Source organism: Callithrix jacchus, chromosome 5 (assembly GCF_049354715.1).
Source record: "Callithrix jacchus isolate 240 chromosome 5, calJac240_pri, whole genome shotgun sequence".
In the NCBI taxonomy this organism is placed as follows: domain Eukaryota; kingdom Metazoa; phylum Chordata; class Mammalia; order Primates; family Cebidae; genus Callithrix; species Callithrix jacchus.
In genome coordinates, this window is record NC_133506.1 from 24368836 (window position 1) to 24395064 (window position 26229).

Genomic DNA, 26229 nt, shown 5'->3' on the forward strand with positions numbered 1-26229 from the left:
CACAGGGGAGGTCGCCAGGCTGAAACAATGCCTGGTAAACAAAGTCTTAGATCAGGAGCCAGAAAGCGGGGGAACACAATACCCAATTAACTCATTTCAGTGTTCACCTGGCCATTATCTCATCAGCCAAGAAGGCTGAGGATAGTGTCCTGCTTCTTAATTTCCTCTTTCATTCTCTTCTTAATTTCCTCTTGCTCATAGCTCGACAGCCTCCAGCCAGGGAAAATGTGTAAGGAGTCAAGCTCATCTAATGGTGGAGGCCAAGTTGTTAGCCTCTCGCAGGGGTGACCTCCACAAGGTTCCTCAGGTAGAGGTAGTCAGCTGATGGTGTGAGCAGGATCTGATTGGTCTTGAATGGCCTCACTCACATTTCTGGTTTTAATGCTGGCTGCTGTCTGGGAGGTGCAAGGGAGTGGGACCTGTATGTTTCCAACACAGTAGCCTAAGTTTATTCACATGCTGGTGGTCACAGTGTTCCAAGATGCAGCAAGAGAGAACAAGACCCCGTGCAGACGTATTTTTCAAGCCGTTGCTTATAGCATGTTCACTCTATTCCATTGGCAAAAGCAAGTCACATGGCCAGGCCTAGGGCCAGTATGGGCAGGAAATCTCAAGGGAGTGAACATTGGGAGGTGGGGAATAAATCACGCACATTACTCCGACCACCTACCACAGACGTGTTCTTGAACGTGCTTTTATCTGTACCACCAGACCAAAACTCTTTGAATCATGTAAGCATGTATCAAAATGGATCTCAGCTAACTTCAAATCCTTCTTTGGACAACTTAAATTCAGAAAGGTGACTTTTTTGGGGCCCAATGTCACATGACTAACTTGATACTACATTAATTATGAAGGCATTGGCAAGCATCTGGAATCAGTGATACAATCATTTGACTTAATTTTTTGGATAGGAAAATTTATTAATAAGGCAGAAAAATATATAGGACTAAAGAGTTTAGAAAATATTTTCAGAAAGAAAAGGCAGAGCTCAGATGGGCAGGTAAACAAGCAGAAGTAGTGTGGGAAAACCAACTGAAGCTCAAGGTTTTATGTTTCTCTCATATTATTTTTAGATTCGTAAGGCAGAACTTCTCAATCATTCATGTGCATATGGAGTGCCTTTCCAGGGAGAGCTCTTCTACTGCAAAAGGTGTGTGCCCAGGAGACACTTAGCTTTGATCCATGTTGTTTTCAGAAATCATGTAAAACTCATAGGACATATTCTGAAACTTGAATTCCTCCTCCTACAGTGAACCTCAGGGAGACTCCTTCCCTCATTCCCAAGACACGTCCTCCTGGAATCCATGTCTTCTTTTCATAACTGCAGTTATCCACTGCAGCAGAGAAGAGACGAGTTCTCATGTCTCCACTCCCTGGCCAGTCCACTTTTGTATCCAGGTCAAGTTCCTCAGGAAGCACCGATCAGGGAGTGAGGAAGTGAGACAGGAGAAGAAAGAAACACCATAAAGTGTATATTTTTGAGGAAATTACCAGTGTGGGCAACTGGGGCTCAGGCTTGCTGAGGACCTCGGACAAACTGTGGAGAACCTGACTCAATCATCCACCCAATGGGAAGAAAGTTGGGTGTTTATCTGCAAACTCCCTGTCAGGGACTGCTGGAGTGTGCTCAGGGAAGATGAGTTCTCCAGCACGTGACTCTTTCTTAGGCACACGTCTAATGAATCAGAGAAAAGCCTTCAGGTAGAGACAGTCTTTGGGAGTTTCTAAAAGCCACTTCCAGCTTGCAGAAGAGAATGCAGAAGGAATATGGGCAAGGTTAGAGTCCTTCTGCCTTATGCATCCTTGGAGAACTAACCAGAAAGTAAGGACTAGCTTAAATGTAATGGTTGTGACTAAAACCAAGGCAAGCACATGAAAAGCATCACATTATTAAAACAAGCAAAATGGTGGGCATCCAACAGCCCTGTTGATTATTTCTGCTTTTCCCCCTTCTGCTGACTGATTGGGTTATGCTGTCTTTATTATGCCAACCAGTAATGTCTCAGCTGCCTTAAATAAATTGTTTTCAATATCATCCACCCAAGTCACTCAACAGGAAAGCGGCAATTTTTTTTCATTGTTTTCCATTAGGAAGCAATATTAGTTAGATCTGGGTTTCAGTCTGTCCCTGTAGTCTCTCAAAACTGTGACCTTGGCCAAGTTATCCTCTTTCAACTTCAGTTTCCTCATCTGTTAAAAGACAATAGCCATTCTGACCACACAGGATTGCAGTGAAAGAAGTATGGTAAGCGGCTCACTCATGAAAGGAACACATGTCCTCCCTCTTCCCCACTCTAATACTCTCCTCACTGCTGAGGAATGAATTCAATTCTACTTAATCAATTTATGTTGAAGTTTTACTTTGTGTGGATTCCGTCTTGGATTGCCTAACAAGTATAGAGCTAATAACCCTTTTCTTCTAAAAGCTTTCTGTATGGGGGAAAGACAGGCATATAAAGCTCCAACAAAATCAGGTAATGATAAGTACTTCTTTCCGTGTGAAGAGCACCATGCTCTGACCGTACAGGGAGAAAAAATTATCCTCAATTTTCTTGTAACTGACGTAACAGTAGTTGATTCCATATAATGCACACTCAACTGCTAGAGTCTCCAAGATTCCCACCAACTGCCATCTTCAACAGAATTATATTACATATGAAAAAACCTTTCACTAACCTCCAATTGATTCCAACATTCCAAGACTATGAAAAAGAGTTAAAAACAATCTAGAAACTGTTGACTTGTATCAGACATAGATTTATTCAAACAAAACAGAGAGACAGCAGGTTTTTGAAGTGAGATTGTTTTGTCAATTGGGCATGACAAAGGAAAAAAAATAAAAATTATTCTTCATGCTCTGAAAATCTTCTCTCTTGTGATATATGACTCTGTTACAGTACCTGGCATGTAGTGGTGTTTAACCAATGTTAGGGAAGAACACCTGTTGATTAAGCAAAGCTTAGCAGACTTACTGCAGTAAGACAGAACATTGTCTTAATGGAGAATGGTTTTATGAACTAGGTGATTTTGAAGTTGGTCTTGCAAGTCAGGGAACTTGTTGGGACTGGAAACGTTGATGAAAAGTTTGTTTACTTTGCGTTGGTAGGCGCATGGAGGTAAGGGTCTTGAAGGGAGTATTGATGAGTAAGTCATCAATCTTGATAAGTAAGCCATTTCATTGGTGTTATGGGATAAATTGTGCCCCCCTAAAATTCATATGCTGAAGGCCCAACGCCCCGCTTCCTCAGAGTGAGACTGTATTTGGATATAGGCCTTTGAAAACGTAATTAATGTTAGGCCATGTCAAATGGGTGAGCCCTAATCCAATATGACTTGTGTCTTGGTTCATTTGTGCTGCTATAACAAAATACCATTGACTGAATAATTTATGAAGAACAGAAATGTAGTTCTCACAGTTCTGGAGGCTGGTAGGTCTAAGATCAAGGCCAGCAGTTATGGAGTCCATGAGGAACCCAGTCTCTCCTTCCAAGATTGAGTCTTGTTGGGCATCTTCCAGAAGGGAGGAACACTGTATCCTCATGTGGTAAAAGTGACGGAAGGGCAAGCAAGGTGAACTCTTTCTGATGCTTCTTTTATAGGACATTAATTTATTCATTAAAGTGGAGGCTTCATGACTTAATCACTTTCCAAAAGGCCCCACTTCTTTTTTTATTATTTATTTACTTTTTTGAGACACCGTTCATTTTGTTGCCTAGGTGGAATGTAGTGGCGTGATCTCAGCTTACTGCAACCTCCACCTCCTGGGTTCAAATGATTCTCCTGCCTCAACCTCCCTAGTAGCTGCAATTACAGGCGCACACCATACCATGCCCTGCAAATTTTTGTATGATTAGTAGAGACAGGGTTTCACCATGTTGTCCAGGCTGGTGTTAAACTCCTGACCTCAGGTGATCCACTCACCTCCACCTCCCAAAGTGCTGGGATTACCGGCGTGAGCTGCCTCGCCCGGCTGAGGCCTTACTTCTTAACACCACCGTAAAGAGAATTCAGTTACAACACAAGAATGTTGAGGGACATTCAGACCGTAGCAAATAGTGTCTTTATAAGAAGAGGAGATTAGGACACAGACACACACAGAGGGATGACCATGTGAGGACACAGGGAGAAGACAGCCATCTGCAAGCCAAGGAGAGGGGCCTCAGAGAAAACAAAACCAGCCATAACTCTGACCTCAGACCTCTATCCTCCAGAACTGTGGGCAAATGCATTTCTCTTATTTATAGCCACCTGTTCTCACAGCCCTAGCAAGCTAATGTAATTGGTACTTCCAGGAACAGGAGGTTAAATAACATGCTGAAGATCACAAAGCTGTTAACGCGGAGCCAAGGTTCTAACCTCAGTCTCCTGAACTGCAAAACCAAGGTCTGCATATTTTAAACTTCCCTCTGAAGCAGAAACAAACTATAAATAGGGACTAAACAGAAAGTAACTAAAGCTTTGTTATATCTTTTTTCAGTTGCTCAGTTTTCCATGGGCAGCACAGGGCACTCATTCTGTTTCTTTTTTCCACAGCATCCAGCCTAGGTTGCCATTTTTAATTTATAAGGTGTAAAGGCCAGCTAGTGTTTTATCCAGGTGAACTGACACTCTTGTGTCCCACCCACTCTCCTCAGGCCTGACTATTTCTGGGCACAGAGATTCTGTGATTTCCAGCTGCCAATACTTGCAACCTTCACCTGAGGCAGTTCCCACTTGGCCCTTGTTCAGGGCAGATTGGAAGTTCTGTGTAGGGAATGCTCCCTACCAGAGAAGCCCTCGACAAATGATTGATGGGAGTTGGTGGATAAAAAGTCCAGTTCCCTCCTCCCTCACATGGAATGACTCCGAGACATGTTCTGTTCCCAGAATTTCCCAATGGGATTGACCCCTACTTATGCACAGTAGTAACTGGCCTGATAACACACCTTGTATTGGCTGCCTTTTCTCCCGTCAGTGCTTTTTGGGATCACCTCCTAGATAAACGATACTCAAGTTCTTATCTTAGGGTCTTCTTCTGGAGAAACTCAAATGACACCAGGCTACAACTGCTGGCTCCAAAATGAGTCACCTCCCCTCTCCAATACCTCTGTATGGACCTTTAGATCTCTTAGGCAAGAAGCCACATTCTTTAACGTGACCTGGAAGAGCTGGCATGATCTGGCATCTATCTGTCTATTCTTATCAGGGTTCTTCGGTTTAACAACAGAAGTAGAATCTGGGTGACTAATGCAAAAAATGAATTTATTAGAAGGACATCTCTTACAGAATCAGCTTGGGAAGATGGGAACCAGCCTCATTTAGAGATGAGTAACCAAGGCGCTGCCATAAGAACCATCAACTTAGGACACCCCTGCAGACCCCAAACTGCCTTGGTCCTCATCACCCTCTTCCTGCTGCCAGATTCCACCACCCAGATACTCCCCCTACTGCTGAATGCTTAGCTACCAGTAGCCCCTGTGGGAGTCTCTAATCAGCATGTACCTTATTGCCCCTCCCAAGTTACAGTGGCACAGGGGCAAAAGTGACAATGAGCACCCATGACTAAGCCTAGCCCTTAAGTGGACTCCTGTGGTTCCACTTGACCTCTTTTGCTTCTGTCATTGCAGTGAGAGGAATATGCATGAGCTAGGCCACTGGAGGCCTGAGAAGAGCATACCTGGGCTAACTCAATGGTGGCTTGAGAAGAACATGCTTGGGATAGCCCACTGAAGGCTTGAGAAGAACATGTCTGGGCCCAACACGCTTAAAAAGCACGCTCCCACAGTGCATGGAGAAGGGTTTATTCCTCTGCTTCAGTGTCTGCAGAAGGAAATGGGGATGTCCCAAATAATCAGGGTGCTAAAATATTGGGCTGCCAGAAGACAGACCCCCTCCTGCCTCACAGGCCCCTCCCCTCACATCCTCATCCTGATGTCCAGCTTTACCAGGCTTTGTGCAGGTCACAAGGCCACCATGCTTCTCCCTGCTGCACAGTGTGCTCTCCTCTTTGCATAGAAGTCCCCCCTCTTCTGCCCAGTCAACTCTTGGCTGCGGAATTCAGGTCACCCTTCATCAAAGAAGATTTCCTGAGACCACAAACAGGTCAGATCCTCCGCAAATGCATGCACAACAGCTTTCCATTGAGAAATTCATCTCCCTTGTAATTGCAGTGTCATTCACATCCCTCCCAAGAAGTCAGTTCCCTTTGGGTCCAAGCTATGTCCACTTTTACTCACCCTACGTGCTCAGCACCAAGCAGAATACCCAGCACATATTAGGTACTAGATTAATAGCTGTTGAAGAGATGAATAAGTGAATGAAAACATTTATAAGCTGCTTAATTTTGATTTTTCAGAAATCACTACATAGTTTGTAAACAGCAAAAGACATTGTCCTTTTGGCTCAGAGATGAGGCAGCTCACATTTTCAATGAGAAAGATGTTCTTTCATGACAGACACTAAAATAACCCAATGTGGCATGTGGTCACCTTGATTACATGTTTCCAAAGAAATATTTTTTAATATCAAATATTTTTTAAAGTTTTTATAAAGCCTTCCATCTATTCAATGGTAGATGATATCTCAATTAACTATTGCTACATAACAAGTGTCACAAGTGCCTCCAAAACTCAGAGACTAAAAACAATGATAACTGGTTATTGTCCATTCATCTAGAGGCAGACTGGGGTGAACTGATCTAGATGAGGCTCAGCAGAAAGTGGCTGTGCTCCATGTGCTTCTCATCTTTCTCAAATAATTGTGGGCTATCCCAGACATGTTCTTCTCAAACCACCAGTGGGCTAGCCCAGGCATGTTCTTCTCAAACCACCAGTGGGCTAACCCAGGCATGTTCTTCTCAAGCCACCAGTGGGCTAGCCCAGGTATGTCCTTCTCAAGCCACCAGTGAGCTAGCCCAGGCATGTCCTTCTCAAGCCACCAGTGGGCTAGCCCAGACATGTTCTTCTCAAGCCACCAGTGGCCTAGCCCAGGCATGTTCTTCTCAAGCCACCAGTGGGCTACCCCATGTATGTCCTTCTCAAGCCACCAGTGAGCTAGCCCAGGCATGTCCTTCTCAAGCCACCAGTGGGCTAGCCCAGGTATGTTCTTCTCAGGCCACCAGTGGCCTAGCTCATGCATATTCCTCTCACTGCAATGACAGAAGCAAAAGAGGTCAAGTGGAATCACAGGAGTCCTCTTAATTCTAGGCCTAGTCATGGGTGCCCACTGTCACTTCTGCCCCTGTGCCACTGGCCAACACAACTCAACATAATCAAGTCCAAAGTCAAGAGAGGTTAGTATCTCCATCCACAATGGGCACAGCGAGGGATGAAAAATCAAAGCCAACAAGCAATCTACCTCAAGATTAGAGGTTGGGTAAATGATAAGAAGCATTTAGAAAAGCAAATGGCCAAATGGCAATCAAGTCTTCCATCAGCATGTAGGTGTATATGCCTTTGAAAAGCTGTCAGAGACAGTACTCCTCAAAACAGTCAAAGTCATCAAAAGCAAGAAAAGTCTGAAAATTGTCACATCCAAGAAGAACCTAAGGAAATATGATGAATCAAAGTAACACAGAATCCTAGATGAGATGCTAGGTCAGAAATAAGACATTAGCTAAAAACTAACTAAATCTGAATAACATATGGGCTTTAATAATAATATGTCAACAGCGGGTCATCAGTTGTGAGAAACGTACTATATATTAATAAAAGGAGAAATTGGGTAAGGAATATACTTTCAACTTTTCTATAAATCTAAAACTATTCCAAAATTTAAAAATTGTTTTAACAAACACAGCAGTCAGATGGAATGTGGTTTATGACAGCAAGAACTGTTGCTTGTCTAACCTCATCAAGTTCTTAACCTTATTACAACCGTACACATGATAGATTTGTTTTCTAGGGAAGAAAAAGCCCTTTTCTGGGACTCCGAGATGAAGGATTTATTTGTACCTACCTGAGTCATGTGCTCAGAGAGGGATTGGAGGTGCATAAAAAAGGTTCCTGTCAGAATCTCCAGTCCTGGGAGCCCAGCCGCCTACCCTCAGTCCCTATGCGGCCTCCCTTTGGGATCCTTCCAGCCTCATTTCACTGTGACCTTACTCCTCTCAGCATATCTGTGGTCTTCTCATCCCTCCCGTTCCTCTGTTTCATCTCTATAAAAAGACTGGATGAATTTTAGACCCAACTCCAAACTCCTATTAATTTTGCAGTAACACAGTGTAAATAGGCTAACTTAAAAGTCCACAGCTACAACAGCATCGTTTATTTTTCAAAATCTAATTCCTTCAAAGAAAGCCCCTTTAACTGCTGCAGCCTTCACAGATTAAGCCTTCTTCAAGGAAGGTGTCATGAAACCACAAACAGGTCAGATCCCCTACAAATGCATGCACATCAGCTTTCCTTTGAGAAATGCATCTCCCTTGTAATTACGGTGTCATTCACATCTCTCCCAAGAAGGCAACTCCCTGTGGGTCGGGGCTGTGTCAGCTTTGGCTCACCCCTGAGTCCTCAGGACACAGGACAGAAGCAGATGCGTTTTGCGAGGGCGCCCAGCCTAACTGTAAGTCTCCTGAAGGCAGGGGCCAACATGAATACATACTGTATCCCCCAAAGATTTAGAAAAATGCTGGACCGTGTGCCCCGCTTCCACCCCCACCCCGTAAATGCCAACGAAGGAAGATTCTCTCCGCCCTTCCCCTCTCCTCCCTGGGGCAGAGCGGCTCCGGGACCGGCTCGCTGCCATGGCAACGCGGCGCTCCCTCCCAGAGACCGCGCTCCACCGAGTCGTGGAGCAGCTGCTACCGCTGTGTCTCCGCCAGTGCCATTTCTGCTTCCTCGAATTTTAAATTGGCCAGGATAATACAACAAATTAAGGTATTTGCTGGTTTCTGTTACCATTTTTTGGGAAATCATTTTTTCCATATTAATGCATGGGAAAGAGATTGCCAGCAAACATATCGTTAATTTCACTGAGAAAAAGCTTTAAATGCTCAGTCATGTTTTTCTAATACACAATTTAATGCTTCCAAATTTATTTACTGCTGCCTCAAAAATTCCAAGTAAATCATGCTTTCATACACGCACGCGATGCCCATGTTGAGAAGAAATTTGCTAAGTGGCTGTGTTTGTTGAATCCTGAGCCTGCCTCTGCACCTAGAACAATCCTACTGAAATGAAATGAATGCTTGCAAAGATTTCTCACTTCCGCCTTTAAAGAGTTCCAGTTTATGGATGGTAGGAAAATGAACAAAGGGCATAAAAGGAAGCAGGCTCATCATGCATTCACCAAAGCGAAATTTCCAAACAGTAGTTACAAAGCATTTTTGCATTTAAGTGTCATTACAGATTCGGAAATATATTTTTTTTTCTCTGACTTCTCCCAGAAAAGTTTTTGGGATTTGGGAATTCTATGTGTACATTTTCCACAATGGAGTTTCCTTCTGATGTATGGGTGTGTATTTTATATATATGTTACATATTTTATATGTAATATATAAATATTATCCAACATATATTACATAATTATACAATTACATATTATAAAATTATACATAATTTTACATATTGTAGGATTACATATAATTATAGAATTATGTACAATTTTATATATATTAAAATACATAGACGATTTAATATATAGTATCAGTGGGGATATTTGTAATGCAGATAACTACTTGCAGCTTGAAACATTGGCTTTCCTGATGCACTGAATGTTTGGAGAGAAAGGGTGCTATTTATGGTAAACGGAAGAGGAGAGAAGGAGGCAAGTTCAAAGCTGAAAAAGATTTTCGAGATTATTTTCCAACCTAATGCCCTATTTTACTCACCTAGAAGATGAGGTCCAGAAGAGAAACTGACTTGGCTAATAACGCACTACCAACTTGTGGCTGAGCTGTGAGTTAAATGATGAAACTGAAGCAAAATCACTTGGATTTCTGCATGGGAGTTGTCAACAGTCCTGAGATTACACTCAAGGACTCCAGTGCATTCAACTAAATGTCAATTAGTATCTAAACTTTGCCAGAACACAGCAAACAGCAGAGCTAAGACATCCTGTGGGTGCTCCTCCCTCCCTGCAGCCTGGCCTGATCAATTAGAGTTCTTTGGTTTCCAGAACATGTTTGCTATTTTCTTCTCCAGCTCCATTAGCAGGTTGGAAATGGCACACTGGCTTTTTAATTAATAATAATAATAATTAAAATACTAAACACAGTGTTGACTAAAAGCAAACCATTATTCTCCCTTAATCAGTTAGGCTTAGTAATTTATCTTTGTATTTGGCAAACCTTCAAAAGGAGTAAATCAATGTTAAATCCAAAATTTAATGACTCGAGGGTTTTTGGAGAAAAATAAACCTACTAGTGCATCACAAAAAAGGCAGAGACTGGATAAGTCTGGGCTGTTTTACAAATTGCTGTGTTCTACCACTAAAAAGAGGGTTATCAGAATTATTGCTAGTTACATATGGGCTAACCCCAAACATCTTAATTTCCTTACAAGTCATATTTAATTTTTGAGCTTATAAAAATGTCCCCAATTATTTAGAAGCAAGATCATTTTATATAGAGTTCTACTGTTAAAAACAGACACACCGTTTCATTACCAGCAAACCCTATGTGAGTGATTCTCCACATGCTTTGTCGAATGTTTAAATTGAAATACTTATTACACATATTGAAGTATGCATAATATTGCAAAATAGACGGTTACCAAGTAAAATATTTCACTCTTTCAGCTAACACGTGCATATCTTTAACAACTGACAAATTACATAGGCAGGATTGTTACACAAAATGAAAAATTTTTTTCAACAGCAAAGCAAAGCATGTTTACACGCATTAACTCATTTGTTTTTATCTTGTCCTATATTCCTGAAACTCACAGAAGGTAATCTGTTATACAAATAGATGATAGGTGTGGAAAATTGAAAGAGTATATGAAGGAAAAAGAGAAATCTCCCTCTGGCTGAGGCCTGAGTGACCAACCTTCAGCAGAGCTGAGGCTACCATGTTCTCCGGCGCCGGCATCTCTGGGCTGTCGTCCTGGACCTTGCAGCTGCAATGGATTCAAGTTCGAAATATGGCAACTTTGAAGGATATTACCAGGTGACTAAAGTCCATCAAAAACATCCAGAAAATTACCGGGTCTATGAAAATGGTAGCAGCAGCAAAATATGCCTGAGCTGAGAGAGAGCTGAAACCAGCTCGAATACACGGATTGGGATCTTTGGCTCTGTGTGAAAAAGCTGATATCAAGACGCTTGAAGACAAGAAGAAACACCTTATTGGTGTGTCCTCAGATCAAGGACTGTGTGATGCTCTTCACTCCTCCATTGCTAAACAGATGAAAAGCGAGGTTGCTACACTAACAGCAGCTGGGAAGGAAGTTATGCCTGTTGGAATTGGTGACAAAATCAGAGACATACTTTATAGGGCTCATTCTGACCAGTTTCTAGCGGCATTTAAAGAAGTAGGAAGAAAGCCCCCTACTTGTGGAGATGTGTCAGTCATTGCCCTTAAATTACTAAATTCTGGATATGAATTTGATGAAGGCTCCATCTTTAATGGATTCAGGTCTGTTTTCTCCTATAAGACAGAGGAAAAGCCCATCTTTTCCCTTAATACCGTTGCAAGTGCTGAGAGCATGAGTATCTACGATGATATTGATGCTGATGTGCTGCACAATTACCAAGAATACAGTCTGGCCAACATCATCTACTACTCTCTGAAGGAGTCCACCAGTGAGCAGAGCGCCAGGATGACAGCCATGGACAACGCCGGCAAGAATGCTTCTGAGATGATTGACAGATGGACATTGACATTCAACCGTTCCCTCCAAGCTGTCATCACAAAGGAGTTGATTGAAATCATCTCTGGTGCTGCAGCTCTGGATTAATGAAAATCAAGTTCCATCCTCAGACAAGAGTAAAGAAGGAAAATTCAGCCAGCTGATTTTGTTTTTAGCTTACTGTTGTCTTTGTCGGAAGAAACTGTTCCTCCATTGTTTGAATTACCGAAGACAGCAAGATATTTATAAATTATCTTACAATAAACAACTTAAAATAAAAAAAATAAATCTCCCTCTCTAGCAAGCACCTCTTTCATCTCCACACCCCATAGGTGATCATTATTATCGTTGGTTTGATATCTGTCTTTTTATAACAGTACTGGTTAATAGAAATGTAATGTGAGCCACAACTGTGTGCATATTAATTAGCCATATTTTTATAATAAAAGTAAAGGAAATGAGAGAACTTAATAATATATTATGTAATATAGTATATCCAAAATATTATTTCAACATGTAATCAATATAAAATTATAAATGAGATATTTTGCATTTTTTTGCGCTGTCTTCAAACACCAGTGTGTGTTTTATACTTAGAGTACAAATCAACTCAGATCACCGCATTTCAAGTGCTCAGTAGCCACACAGGGCCATGACTACCTGTGAGACAATACAGCTGCAGACCTTCCTTTCTATATGAGAGAGAGAGACTGTGAGATAGTACATCAGCTAAGTATTCTTCACCAGGTGCCATGGCTCACGCCTGTAATTCCAGCACTTTGAGATGCCAAGTTGGGCAGATCATGCGGTCAGGAGTTCAGAACCAGCCTGACCAACATGGTGAAACCTTGTCTCTACTAAAAATACAAAAATTAGCCAGGCGTGGTGGCGTGTGCCTGTAATCCCAACTACTCGGGAGGCTGAAGCTTGAGAATCATTTGAACTTGAGATGTGGAGGTTGCAGTGAGCCAAGATCGCGCCACTGCACTCTAGCCTGGGCAACAGAGTGAGACGTTGTCTCAAAAATAAATAATTAAATAAATTTTTTTAAAAAAAGAATCACTTTGCTGCCAAGAACAGAAGTAACAATGACAAATAATAAAGGCTTCCATCAGCCTATGTAACAGGAAGTCTACAGATGGCCACATCCATCAGCCTATGTAACAGGAAGTCTACAGATGGCCACGTCCATCAGCCTATGTAACAGGAAGTCTACAGATGGCCACGTCCATCAGCCTATGTAACAGGAAGTCTACAGATGGCCACGTCCATCAGCCTATGTAACAGGAAGTCTACAGATGGCCACGTCCATCAGCCTATGTAACAGGAAGTCTACAGATGGCCACGTCCATCAGCCTATGTAACAGGAAGTCTACAGATGGCCACGTCCATCAGCCTATGTAACAGGAAGTCTACAGATGGCCACGTCCATCAGCCTATGTAACAGGAAGTCTACAGATGGCCACGTCTGAGGCTGGACCAGCAGCTAACAATCCAGGTCCCAGATTGCTATCTGCAATTGTCTCAACCATCCCCTGTGGTTGTAAGGTGGTTGCTTCAGGTCCCAAGAGCGTATCTTCCTACTCCAGCCTCTGAAGACAGGAAGCAGAAGCATAGCTGAGAAAGAGCTCTTTCATCATTCATGAAGGGGTAACAATCTTTGTCAGATGCCCCCTTTATAGCTCTTGCTCAGAACAGATCACATGCCCTTCCCAGGTCAGAAGGTGGGTATCTGGCTATTTTAGCATCCACAGTGAGAAGCAGCAATAGGAGAAAGCGATTGAAAATGGTTGAAAGGTAGGCACCCAAAGAACTGACATGGATAGATCTAAAAGTAGCATTCCTGACTCAAACAGCATGCCTGCCTCAGAGTTGGATGGACCCTTCCAACACACTTCCTGTGGGCCGTGCCAATCACAGTTCCTCCAAAACATATGTAAAACATGTAAAAGAACGTTTCAGCACATCTGCAGCACGTTGGGCTGCAAATAACCCTGTACAGTTTACACTTTCATGAATATCACCTTCATTTTACCGAAAGTTAACTACCTTTTGAGGTCACAGCCAAGAAGACCCTGAGTCACGAACCATCCCTTAAACCCAGGTCTTCCATCTGCAAACTCACTGCTTTTTCCATTCTTAGCTGCAATCTAATTGACAAGTAAAGAATACTTCATGAAAATTTAAAGTATAATTAAAGAATCTCAAGTTGAATTGTATGACAAGTTTGAAAACACACTGTAAGTCCCTTTCCAGGATAAGCTCTGGTATTTATAAAAATTCAAACACCCAGTCTGTGACTGACCACCAGAAAAACAGATCTTGGGACACTAAATGATCTCTACTTTTGCAATGGTTGTTCATAAACCTCAAAGTATTTTTATGCCCATTATCTCATGTGATAAAAAAAAAAACCTCTGAGATTGGCAGAAGTGTGCAAACTTTTTTGATAAGTGGTAACTAAGACTCAGAAAAGTAAAGTAATTGGGTCAATATCAAACCTGTAGGCTGACTCAGGTCTTGGATGCTAGGAACTATAAGTAAGATGGATATCAGAAATCATCAGAGGCTCTTCTATCATCAAAACCCTTTCATCACATGCTAAGCACTGTTCTGAACCCTTTACATTTGTTAACTTAATTTCACAAGAGTCCTATAAAACTGTGCATCAATGCTGTCTTCAGAACAAACTAAATTTGCAGGTGTTCACATTAGACAGTTACTTCTCATTAATGTCTACTACATGATTTGGTTGAAGTTCAGCTGATCTAGGGTGGACTTAGCTTGGGATGACTTTAAGCTCATGGGCTGGGTTCAAGTGTACTTCTGATTAATACAAATAACATCTTGCTTGTCTATTTCACACTCAACAGACCTCACACACAAATATTATTTTCTCAGTCCTCCTGAATGGGAGTTGGAGTCTCTCAAAGGAAATGGGAGGATTCTGACAAGTAGAGAAATGCCCCATAGCCACCTCTGTCAAACAGCCAAGTGAAATTGAAAATAGGGCACTGGATTTGATAAGGAAGAGGTCACTGATGAAGCCGTCACCTGAAATCTGGGCGGGGTGCCATCAGGCACAGGTTTCTGTAGGGCAACAGTTCTCGAATTGTGTCCCCTGAACCAGCAGCACCAGTGTCACTTGGGAATTGGTTAGGATTTTCTAAGACCCCACTCCAGACATACTGAATCACAGACTCAGAGTGGGGCCCAGCAATTTTTGTTTTAATAAGCTTTTAAGAGGACTCTGATGCTACTTTTTTTTTTTTTTTTTGAGACGGAGTTTCGCTCTTGTTACCCAGGCTGGAGTGCAGTGGCGTGATCTCGGCTCACCGCAACCTCCGCCTCCTGGGTTCAGGCAATTCTCCTGCCTCAGCCTCCCGAGTAGCTGGGATTACAGGCACACACCACTGTGCCCAGCTAATTTTTTGTATTTTTAGCAGAGACGGGGTTTCACCATGTTGACCAGGATGGTCTGAAATCTTGACCTCGTGATCCACCCGCCTCGGCCTCCCAAAGTGCTGGGATTACAGGCGTGAGCCACCGCACCTGGCCTCTGATGCTACTTTTAAATTTGAACACCACTGCTCTAATAGGATGCAGAGAAATGAACTGTACATAGAATTTACCATTGCTGACCCTTTAGAAAGCTGATGGTTTTCCACTGTAGCATTCACAATCTTGACTGTATGCACCCTGCCTTTATTTTACTGTATATGCAATATAGTCTTTGAAGTGCCTGTCCTACCAAGAGAATCCTACACTATTGTGGGCTTTGGTTGAAAAGCACGAAAGTCACCCTGGATTGAATCCTGGGTTGTTTCTTGGTGGGGAACATAAAGATCGTTAATGGGTCAATTGATCAAATTTGAATAAGATATAGATTAGATAACAGTATCGTTTCAATGTTAATTTCCCAATGCTCACAAATGAACTGTGGTTATGTAAGAGAAAGTGACTGTTTCTAGGAAACACATACTGAAGTTTTTTAACTTCAGGGAACATACCGTTTGCAACTTACTTTCAAACAGTTCAGAAAAAATGATTTTGCATGTGTCATATGTATATGTGTGGAAAAAGAATGATAAAGCAAATATGGTCAAATGTTATATTTAGAAAATCTAAATGAAGAGTATGTAGGAATTCTAAATACTCTTTTCCCAATTTTTGTACTATTTCCAAATTAAAAATTTACAAAGGAGAAGCAAGCAGAGCCACCATGACTTGTGCTCCAGATGTGTGCAACTGACTTGGCGGAATCTCATGCTTTGTGTTCTATCCTGTTTTGGAGCGTAACTTTCCTCCCTCCAAAGGAAACAAGACACATATATGGAAATGCTTATGGATCTACGGTGATCATCAGGCATGGAGCAGCAAGGGAGCATGAGCTTCTTGGCACCTCCCAACCTGATGATCTTCATGGCTGGAAATGTCCCCCTTCCTTCTGAGTTTCTCTGACATTAGTGTCTGTCCTGGGATATTATTGCTCATTTGTCAGTACTAAGAAGTAGTTTAAGAGAGCAGCCTCTGGGGCCACTTCATGTATTTATGACTTCAAACAGCAAGGGTTCAAATTATGCCTCAACCATGCTAACACACGGAAGTTATTCAGTAAGTCTTCACTCTTGCTATGATTTCCATACATTTCTTCTTTCTAAGTCACCACCTATGTTTACGTCTTCAAATCTAGATAGTTGTGTAGTCACAGGATGTTCACAGCACGTTAAATTCATCTGGTCCATTCTCTCATGTCACACCTGAAGAAACAGAGGCCCCAGAAAGGCTAAGTAACTTACCCAAGTGACACAACTTGTTGGTGTTACTAGCTCAAATCACTTGTGCCTGGAATCCTTTCTGCCAGGATACTCTCCAGGCTGGGGATCTGAAAGAGCAGTGGTGTGGGCACTCTGATTTCCAGAGAAGGTCTTTACATAGGAAACAATTTTGCCTGGAGGGAGCCAGGCACCTTTTTATGTAGGAATAACGTCTCTCACTAGAGTCATCAGAGTCACTGGAATGAGAAATTGCCAGGTACCACAGGCACACTGAATTGTAGTTTATTTTTCAAATATGTGGTAACTTGAGGACACTGGAAATGAGCATGGTACAATGACAGACAGAAAACAGTGAGTTTAAATTTGCCAATTAACTTGGGTATGTCACGTAATGCCCACAAGTCGTATTCTCTGCATCCACAAAGTGCAGTTAACAGTGCTTCTCTCCCAGTATGGTGACAGTGATCAGACCAGACGCCTATCAGGGGCAATGGGTCCAGGGCCATGGATGGCCAATGAATGTTCTTTGCTCCAAAAAAAGGTGATGGCTGACTTCGGGGCAGAGAAACTGGTGGCAAAGTTGAAGCTGGTGAGGGCCAATAGGAAGAGGCCATGGTGGGTGGAGAACAACACCTGGAATAAAATGTTCCTGCTCTGAGAGAAGTGGAGGACCTGGAACCATGAGACCAGTACGTCTCACTCACACATCTATTGTATGGGCCGGGGATGAAGATTTGCCACCAACTGGATCTTCACACAAGTTATCAAATAGTGATATTTCATTTCTGATTACAAATTCTCTTACTCGTGTTGGGTTTTTCCTGCAATTAACTAGCTATTTACAAAGGCATTATCGTATACAGCCAAAGGCATTGGTTTCAATGCCTGAGACAACAAATCTGGTGTAAAACTGGCAACTCGGAAATTCTGTGAGTTTGGGCAAGTTACTCAGAGTTTGTGAGGCTCAATTTCTTCACTCATAGAATGGTGGATAATTGTTTGGTTACTACTGCTGTGTAGCAAGTTACCCCCAAGCCTAGAGAGGGAAGGAAACAACAGGTTTTCAGCTATTTTGTGGTTTAAGAATTTGGGAAGGGCTTGCAGTTCCCACTTGGGATGCCATATGCCTGCAGTCAGGTGGCAGTGGGGGTTGGGCTTGTCTAAAGACTCAACAGGGCTGGATGTCCAAGATGTCCCATCATATGATACAGGCTAAGAGGCCAACTGAGGACCAACCAGAGGACCAAAGCTTAGCCTCTCCAGCACCATAGTCTCGGTGGCGGGGTAGTCAGACTTCCTTACACCGTGACTGGCTTTCCCTAGGTCAAAACACAAGATGTCTTTTTCTGATGTATTCTTGGAAGTCAAACAGCATCACATTGTGTGGGTGTGGGGGGAGGGCGGTGGGGGGCTGTGTGTTTTTTCCTTGTCTGGTTTTTATTTGTTTACTTGTGGGCTTTTTAATTTATGTCAGTAGGTTTAGGGGGAACAGGTAGTGTTTGTTTACATGAATAAGTTCTTTAATGGTGATGTCTGAGATTTGGTGCACCCATCACCCAAGCATTGTACACTGTTCCCAACATGTATGTAGTCTTTTATCCCTCACCTCCCTTCCACCCTTCCCCCTAAGTCCCCGAAGTCCATAGTATCATTTTTAGCCCTTTGTGTCCTCATAGCTTAGCTCCCACTTATGAGTGAGAACGTACGATGTTTGATGTTCCATTCCTGAGTTACTTTCTTAGAATAATGGTCTCCACTTCCATCCAGGTTGTTGCAAATGCCATTATTTTGTTCATTTTTCTGGCTGGGTAGTAGTCCATGGCATGCATATATATATATATATATATATATATATATATATGTATCTCACATATATATATACATATATCTCATTTTCTTTATCCATGCCTTGATGGATGGGTATTTAGCCTGGTTCCATAATTTTGCAGTTTTGAATTGTGCTGCTCATCATAGCATCACTTATTTCATGATAAATCAGTCGTATGCTCACCCAGGTCAAAGGGAGGAACATAGGTTCTACCTCTTGATGAGAAGAATATTAAAGAACTTAGAGACATGTTTTAACACTGTCACAATTATAATATCGCATTATAAGATTGTTGAAAAAATTAGATATATAATCATTACAAAGTGTTTTACATTTGGTGCTAATGTTGAGATTTTTATAATTGCATATACCAGAGAAACAAGTTTCTGTCTCTCAGCTGGAGAGATGCAGGTTTTAAGACACAAACACAGGTATATACCATCCTTTCTTTAAACCACTCGAACCCAGGCTAGCAACTAGTTGAATGCCATTGATTGCTTAGAGGAATTAACCAAATACCTTCTCTGGGTCCCTAAGATCCATTGATTTCCTGCTTTTCTCCCCAGCTTCATGCGAATGTCACTGAATGGTGGGAGGCTGTTTAAATGGGCAGAGATATTGATTTTCCTTTATACTTTTTGGAAAGCTCTTTGCTTACCAGGTGCTGAGCAAACATCAGGCAAATGGTAGTCCACATAGAAACAGATGATGTGAGGAGCAACAACAGCAGTTATGGCTTCTGAATGTGAAGCTGGTTAAGCAGCAGGTACCCCCACTACACACTCTGGTTTTAGATTCAAAACTACACGTCATTGTTCACACTTTGTCATTTGCCAACTGATGATATAGCTCACCCAGATGGCATTAAGTAGCATAGTGGAAAATATTCCCAACCAATCCGTGAAAACAGTTCCATCCCTCTCGGAAGAGGGTTGACTGAAAGCTGAGATGAACTGAGGGCTATGATGGGGTAATGCGGTGCATTAGGTTGGGGTCTGCATCCTAGGTGTCTACGTGAAAAACTGGTTATACCCTTGGAAATGAAAACGAACTTCTTAGTTTGTGTCATTGGTGAAGAAATCTCTGCGTTTCTTTGACATAGAGGACATTCAAGAAACCACACATCGACATTATGTTGCTCTTGACACCCAAGGAAACTGACGTGTGGTTAACTTCTCCCAAAGAAAAAGCCAGGGATTCCCTCAGGGAGTCAAAGGGCAGCAGATTGGAAATCACTTGCAATTCACACCAGTGGAAGGAAACCAGTGATGGAGGATGGAAAAGAGCTTTGTTTCCAGCATGTGTTTCCTGAATGTGACAGCCCTAGAGAACTTGCTCCAAAGAACAGTAAAGAAGAATCCCAAAGTGCAATACTTTTTTTATGATTTTGTCAGATATTCTGAATTTAAATAGATTATTACTTTCGACAGAATGCGGCAAAAACCATGGTGAGGCATTCTTGGGCTTGCTTTTCAGTTTTTGCGATGTCCTTAGGGAAAAGGCCTTACTGGGGCCGGTTTGCCAGGCTCTGTCCTTGGAGCACATTTTCAGCACTCGGTTGGAAGTACGTCCATTTAACCCTCAGCTGCAGATGAGAACAGGATGCAGCAATTTTAATGCAAACCAGAAAATAAAATTGGCTTTAACAGCCAAGAAGGAAATAAAGAAAAATCTGCCCCATCTTACCTTATAAAGGTAATTCCTCTGTTTTCCCTGAACTCCCAACACTTTCCCTTTGTTTTCCCAATACTCCCATTTAAAAGTATTGGGAGAGGTGTGCAGTGGCTCAGGACATAATCTCAACAACTTGGGGGTCCAAGGCAGGAAGATCACTTAAACTCAGGAGCTGGAGACCAGCCTGGGAAACACAGGGAGACCTGACTCTACAAAAAAATTGTTTTTTTTTTATTAGCTGAGTATGGTGGTGCATGTCTGCAGTCCTGCTACTTGGGAGGCTGAGGCAAGAGAATTTCTTGAGCCCGGGAGGTTGAGGTTGCAGTGACCTGTGACCGTGCTACTGCGCTCCAGCCTGGGGGACAAAGCAAGAAACTCTCTCAAAAAACAAAACATATTAGGAAAAGAGAAAGAGAGAAATAAGGTCTAAATGTCTCCTCTCTGCATATGATGTACCTGGGTTCAGGTCAGGCAGGTATGGAACTCAGGCCAGTCGTTCTTACCTGTCTCTGAACTCAGGCACTTCCACACCTGTGTCCCCTCCAGACTCAGGTTCTTTCTTCTGAGTAGAAAACTTATGGTTTTTAAATTGTTGCTACTGGTTTTGTTTTCAAGTGAACTTTTTGCCTGTTCTGTCAGGATCATTTCAGGAGAGTAGCAACCCTGAAGAAAACTCCCTTTTTCTTTGATGTATCTTTCTTTTTTAAAAAATTAAATAAAGACTTAGTGAATTCCTAGTTTGCACCTGGCACTTCTGGGAACTCAGAAACAGAGTGAGAGAGAGCTCATTCCTGGGAAGAGGGATGGTACTAGGAGACCAGACAGGGCTGGGACCTTCCTAGGACTCTGAGTGCTATTGGGAGGGCAAACAAATGCATGTCATTCCTAGAATGATTAGGAAACACTAGCAATTCAAAGGGAAGACAGTCTCAACGAGCTAGTATGGTAGATGAGTCCAAATTGATAGCAGAACATCCAGCAAATCAACCCTTCTTAATTCCAGACAGAATTCTCAGAAAGGATATAGGAATGTTCACATAGCACCTTACTTTTGAAGTGATTTTGCTGACCTCACCAAGGCATGCCATCTAGTTTTCATTAAGAACAGCACACATTTTTAGGGAGATTTGTTCAACAACTAATATAGAAAGCTTCTTAGGGATACGCAGCACTTTTCAGACCCCATAAAACAGTTGCATAAAAGTGATCAAATTTCACATTGTGAAACGAGGCGCAATGTGGCTTTTAAAAATGCTGATGAGGCACGAGCGACCTGGTAGCTTCCATTTGCTTGTTTGACCACAGTACGATCCGAGCATGTTTGGAAGTGGAGGAAAAAAGTAAATAGAAATCACACTCCATCAGAGAACCATGGTGGGCTTGTTCACATGTAGGAAAGGTGGTGGTAGAGGTGGTAATCGTATTCTCATATAAATCTCATGTAAACCATAAATGCAAAGCTGTATTATGGAAGCAGCAGAAGCTTTTTTTCTCAGGCAGTGAGACAAAATATATTCTTGCACCCTGGTTTTGTTGCTCCCCCCTCCATGTAAATTACAGTTTAATGGCAAATACAGCACTAAAGCATGGGACACAGACAATAATATGGTGCTAAATGATTACTGAAGTCACAGCTGTATGATTCAAATAATCTTGTCAGAGGACAAACTGACAAACATAATGACAGGTATCATCAGGAAGTGTAGTAGATATTAAAGATATTAAACCTTTCCAAGTCATCAATTCTGAAAAAAAAGAAAAAAGAAAAAAAGAAAAGATATTAAACCTAGTGGTTTATGCATCAGTGTTTTGCCACGAGATGCTAGTGAATGCATCCTGGACAGGAAGTCCATAGAGGCACAGCAGAATTTCGTAAGGACATGAGCCTGTCTGGATGCAGGCAGATAGGGTGGGTCGGACTCTGGTGCCTTGAAATCCAGGCTGAAGCACTGTTGCATTCTACACAAGGAAAATGTGCTTATGGATATGAGAAGAATCTAGAACTTAGGTATTTGGGAGACCAAAGGCAATTTTCCCTGGTTGATGCTCTGTCTCATCTGTGAAGCCCTGCTTGTAGAGAGGATATGAGTGAGGCCACAAAGATGTAGAGCTAAGGAGATGGTATTGTTCCTTTGGCTGGATCCATCATGAGATTCTAATCCAATAACAATAATTCTTGTGTCTTATAAAGCCCAGTCCTTGAGTTACACCCAGCCTTTCAGTCTTTCCAGCTGAGGACCCAGAAATAAGATTACAGAGACTGTTAACAAAATGCCAGAGTTCTGGTCTAGGTGCTGCTGTGCCCCACATAGAAAGCCAATCACTGAGAATGAAAATTGCCAGAGAAGAAGGCTTTAATCAGAGGCTGCAGTTGAGGAGATGAGAGATCAGTCTCAAAACCAACTCCCTAATTAAAATTAGAGTTTTATATTGCAGGGAAGAAATATAACTACATACAGGAAAACAGGAATTAGGGCGGGGTAAGAAAGAGAAGTTGGTCAACAGGAAGCAGGTTGTTGCTTAGACAATCATGGCAGGTGAGAGGTCTAGCATCTCATTGTCCAGATGCAGTGATCTGATGAGTTTCAGTTCCTCAGTGCTATCTGGGAGGCCTGAGTTTCCTGATAAAGGAACTCAGATAGGACAAATGTAAGTTTCTCAGTTTTCAAGACTGGGAGGATCCGTTTCTGTGTTTATTCAAAAGAAACCTTAAATATCAGTTCTATGAGACAATTGGGCCAGTTTCAACACAAGCCATCCCTCTGTGCCATCTCCAAATTCCTGACCTCAGAATCTGTGAGTGTAGTGAAATGGCTGCTGTGAGCCACCACATCCTGGGTTTGTTTTGCAGCAACAATAGTTGAAACAAAAAACACTGAGCTCATGATCCACTGACATCTCATCATTGGCTTCTACCACTTAGCATTGCAGGCCCAGCCCAGTTTGACTTTTTTATTCCTTTACAATTAAAATGTTTTGGGTTTTTATTGTTGCTGTTGTTGTTGTTGTTGTTTCTGCTTGAATACTTCTGGAATTTAGTCTCTATCACTGTAATTTAAATATTCCCTGGGATAGGGCTAAATATAGATCTCATGTTATTAATCTTGCCTAAAGTGAGCCTTTCAGTCTATACATTGAAGTGTATTGCTTTGTGGCTTTTCCAATGGTTCCATTTATTTGTTTGTTTGTTTTCCTGGAACATTGTTAAGAGCATTCCCAAGCTGAGGAGCTGGTCCCCACTGATAAATCTGAAGCTTTGAGTTCAAGCTATTCCCTTCCACTGCCCATCTCCCCTGTTACTGCTTCCCCAGGTCTAAGGACCAGCAATGGAAAAGAGTAGAGTGGCCTCCTAACTATGCATAGACTCAGTTTACTGTAAGTTGTAGTGAACACTAGCAATGGACATGTCTGGAGTTAATGCTTTGACCTCGGGGTTTTAGGACCTAAGGCTCAACATTTGCCATTTATTACATCCACGCAACCCACCCCAACCCTGCCTGTTATGTGACGCATTCCCCCTCTCAGGCCTAAGTTTATGGCTCTCTGGCTAGAAATTCCTAAGCATGGGATCTATCCCAAATGTGGGCACAAATAAAAACAAATGGGACAAGAAAACCCACCCTTTACTTCCACCTCCTGAGGCTCCTCAGTAAGGAGATATTGAAGCTTCTAGAGTAAACACACAGGAAGCATGGAGGAAGAGTCATGCAGGTCCCCATGAAGAGGCATCTGACTTGAGGTCACTCCCATTCAATAGCAGTAGCATTTGCTATTGAGAAAGCATTCATAAGTATTCCTATCCGCCAAACCAACTATAACTTTATTGTTGAATCTCTCTTTCTCTGTTTTGTATTCTACATACCTATAATTTTCCCTTTCAACATTTTTATCTCATTCTGGTATAACTGCTACAATTTACCTTTGTCATTACCTGCCCATTTCTGCGTTGTGGATTCTGCTCTTTGCTGCTTCCAATCCAGATTTAATTTGGCTTTTGTGCTTGACGTCCTCTTCTTGTCTCTATGATTCTTCAATTTACTTTTTTTTTTAAAGTAAATTTTGTTTTGTATCTTTGGTTTTACCTTTTGTATCTTTGGTTTAAAAAGGTAAAATTCTTTATTTTTACTATTTATCTTGATGTGTTTTTTTTGCTCTCAGTCTTACTGATTTGGGCTCCTGTTTCATTGAAATCTTGATGTACATCCTAATCAATATACCAAAAAAATTTCTTCTGGTTCTTATGCTTAGTTATTTTGCAGTCAGTGCTTTTCCCTGAATCTTCAGCAGGATGTTCCCTTCCCCTGTTCCTAGCATTTCTCATTCCAACTCTCCCATGTGGGCTTCTTTTTTCTGGCTTACTTATTTTTGAATAAGATAAGCTTTATCCAAACCCAGAATTCACCACCAGACTCACTGCTGTGTTGTCTCAGGTCTGTCCATTAATTAAGTCACCTTCTGAGATACAGCATTGGAAAAGCACAGTTCTTTGCCAAATTCCCAGTGTTTAAAGGATCGGCTGTGTACAGCAGCTCACACCTGTAATCCCAGCACTTTGGGAGGCACAGGTGGGCAGATCACTTGAGGTCAGGAGTTGGAGACCAGCCTGGCCAACATGGTGAAACTCTGTCTCTGCCAACAATACAAAAATTAGCTGGGTATAGTGGCACATGCCTGTAATTCCAGCTACTTAGGAGGCTGAGGCAGCGGAATCACTTGAACCTGGGAGGCAGAGGTTGCCGTGAGCCAAGATCGCACCAGTGCACTTCAGCCTGGGTGATAGAACAAGACTGTCTCAAAAACAAACAAACAACAAACAAACAAATAAATAAATAAAAGATTGCAGGGTTGAAATTGAATCTCTTCCACCCTTACTGCGTATTTCTCTGAGACTCTGAACAAATGAAGTGATTAAAAAATGACAATCCACTGTAATCATTGACACCAGGGTTCTTATGTTTCCAGTCACACCCTTGAATTTTGTGATTTATAGCTACCAACGTGAAGTGAGCTGCCACCAGTATCTACCTTCCTTCCATCAATTTGTATATTTTGGAAATGTATGTCTTTTCTTTGATACATATTATTTTATGTTGACCCTTTCAAAAAAGGGTTTTTACTGAAAAATTATCTGCCAGTATCTACTTCTCTTCTATCAATTGTGTATTTTGGAAATGAATATGTCTTTTCTTTATTTTATGTTTACCCTTTCAAAAAAGGATTCTTGCTGAAAATTTTTCTTGTTTTCATGAACCCTAGAGAGATGGACTGTCAAATGTGTTTATCTATTCAGCTGCACTGAATAGCTATGCTACTTAGCAGCAATTCTTTTGAATTCTAGCAGCTGATGGACTATGAGTTCTGCTTTTCATGGCATGTCTTGAGTACCTCAATGAAAAACTCAAGAGCACTAGGCAGGGAGTTAGTATCCAGAAGCCTCTTTTTGACAGATGATTCTGGCAGAAAAACTGTTTTTAAGAGGGACAGACACAAGAGCAGAATAAGTACATGTGCTCTCAAAAGTCAGACTTGTTTACTAAAAAATCTATCTCCACAACTGTGTTTTCACAGTGTTCCATGAACATGCCCCAGGACCACCTCTCAATACCCATGTATGCAACATGCATTTTTGCATCTTCCCAATCCTGACCAGCCTGCTTTAGCGACTCTTCAGTGAGAACCATGCATTCCCAAAAGTGTAAGGTTAACCTGGCCATAAGGGTAATTGATTTTCTGTAATTTGTTTGTATAATGCATGATCTAGTCCCATTTTACATGAAGGACAATTGGAGTAGACAGTTTAAGGAGTAGACTGTATACTGTAAATGTTCTTGAGTGATAAGGTGTGTGTCACACCCAGCAAATTACACATACACACATATACAGCAAAATTAGCATCATTCAGAAACATTGTTGAGATGGTGTTATTATTTAATGCTAATTTAGAATTCATTTAATATTAAGCAATCTATAAAGCCCGTTTGTTTCTTTGTTTGTTTGTTTGTTGTTTGTTTGTGACAGAGTCCTTGCTCTGTCACCAAGACTGGAGTGCAGTGGTGCAATCTAGGCTTACTGCACCCTCTGCCCCACTGAGATCAAGTGATCCTCCTACCTCAGCCTCCCAGGTAGCTGGGACTACAAGCATGTGCCAACATGCCTGGCTAATTTTTGTATTTTTTGT

At 41.9% G+C, this 26229-nt stretch overlaps 1 protein-coding gene and 1 pseudogene across 2 annotated transcripts in view; both read left to right on the forward strand.

The window, feature by feature from the left end:
- PCSK2 (proprotein convertase subtilisin/kexin type 2) overlaps positions 1 to 26229 on the forward strand; it is a 255827-nt gene that overhangs the window by 99085 nt on the left and 130513 nt on the right. The gene's annotated exons all lie outside the window — the stretch shown is intronic.
- LOC128932029 (ATP synthase F(1) complex subunit gamma, mitochondrial pseudogene) lies at positions 9590 to 18371 on the forward strand (annotated as a pseudogene).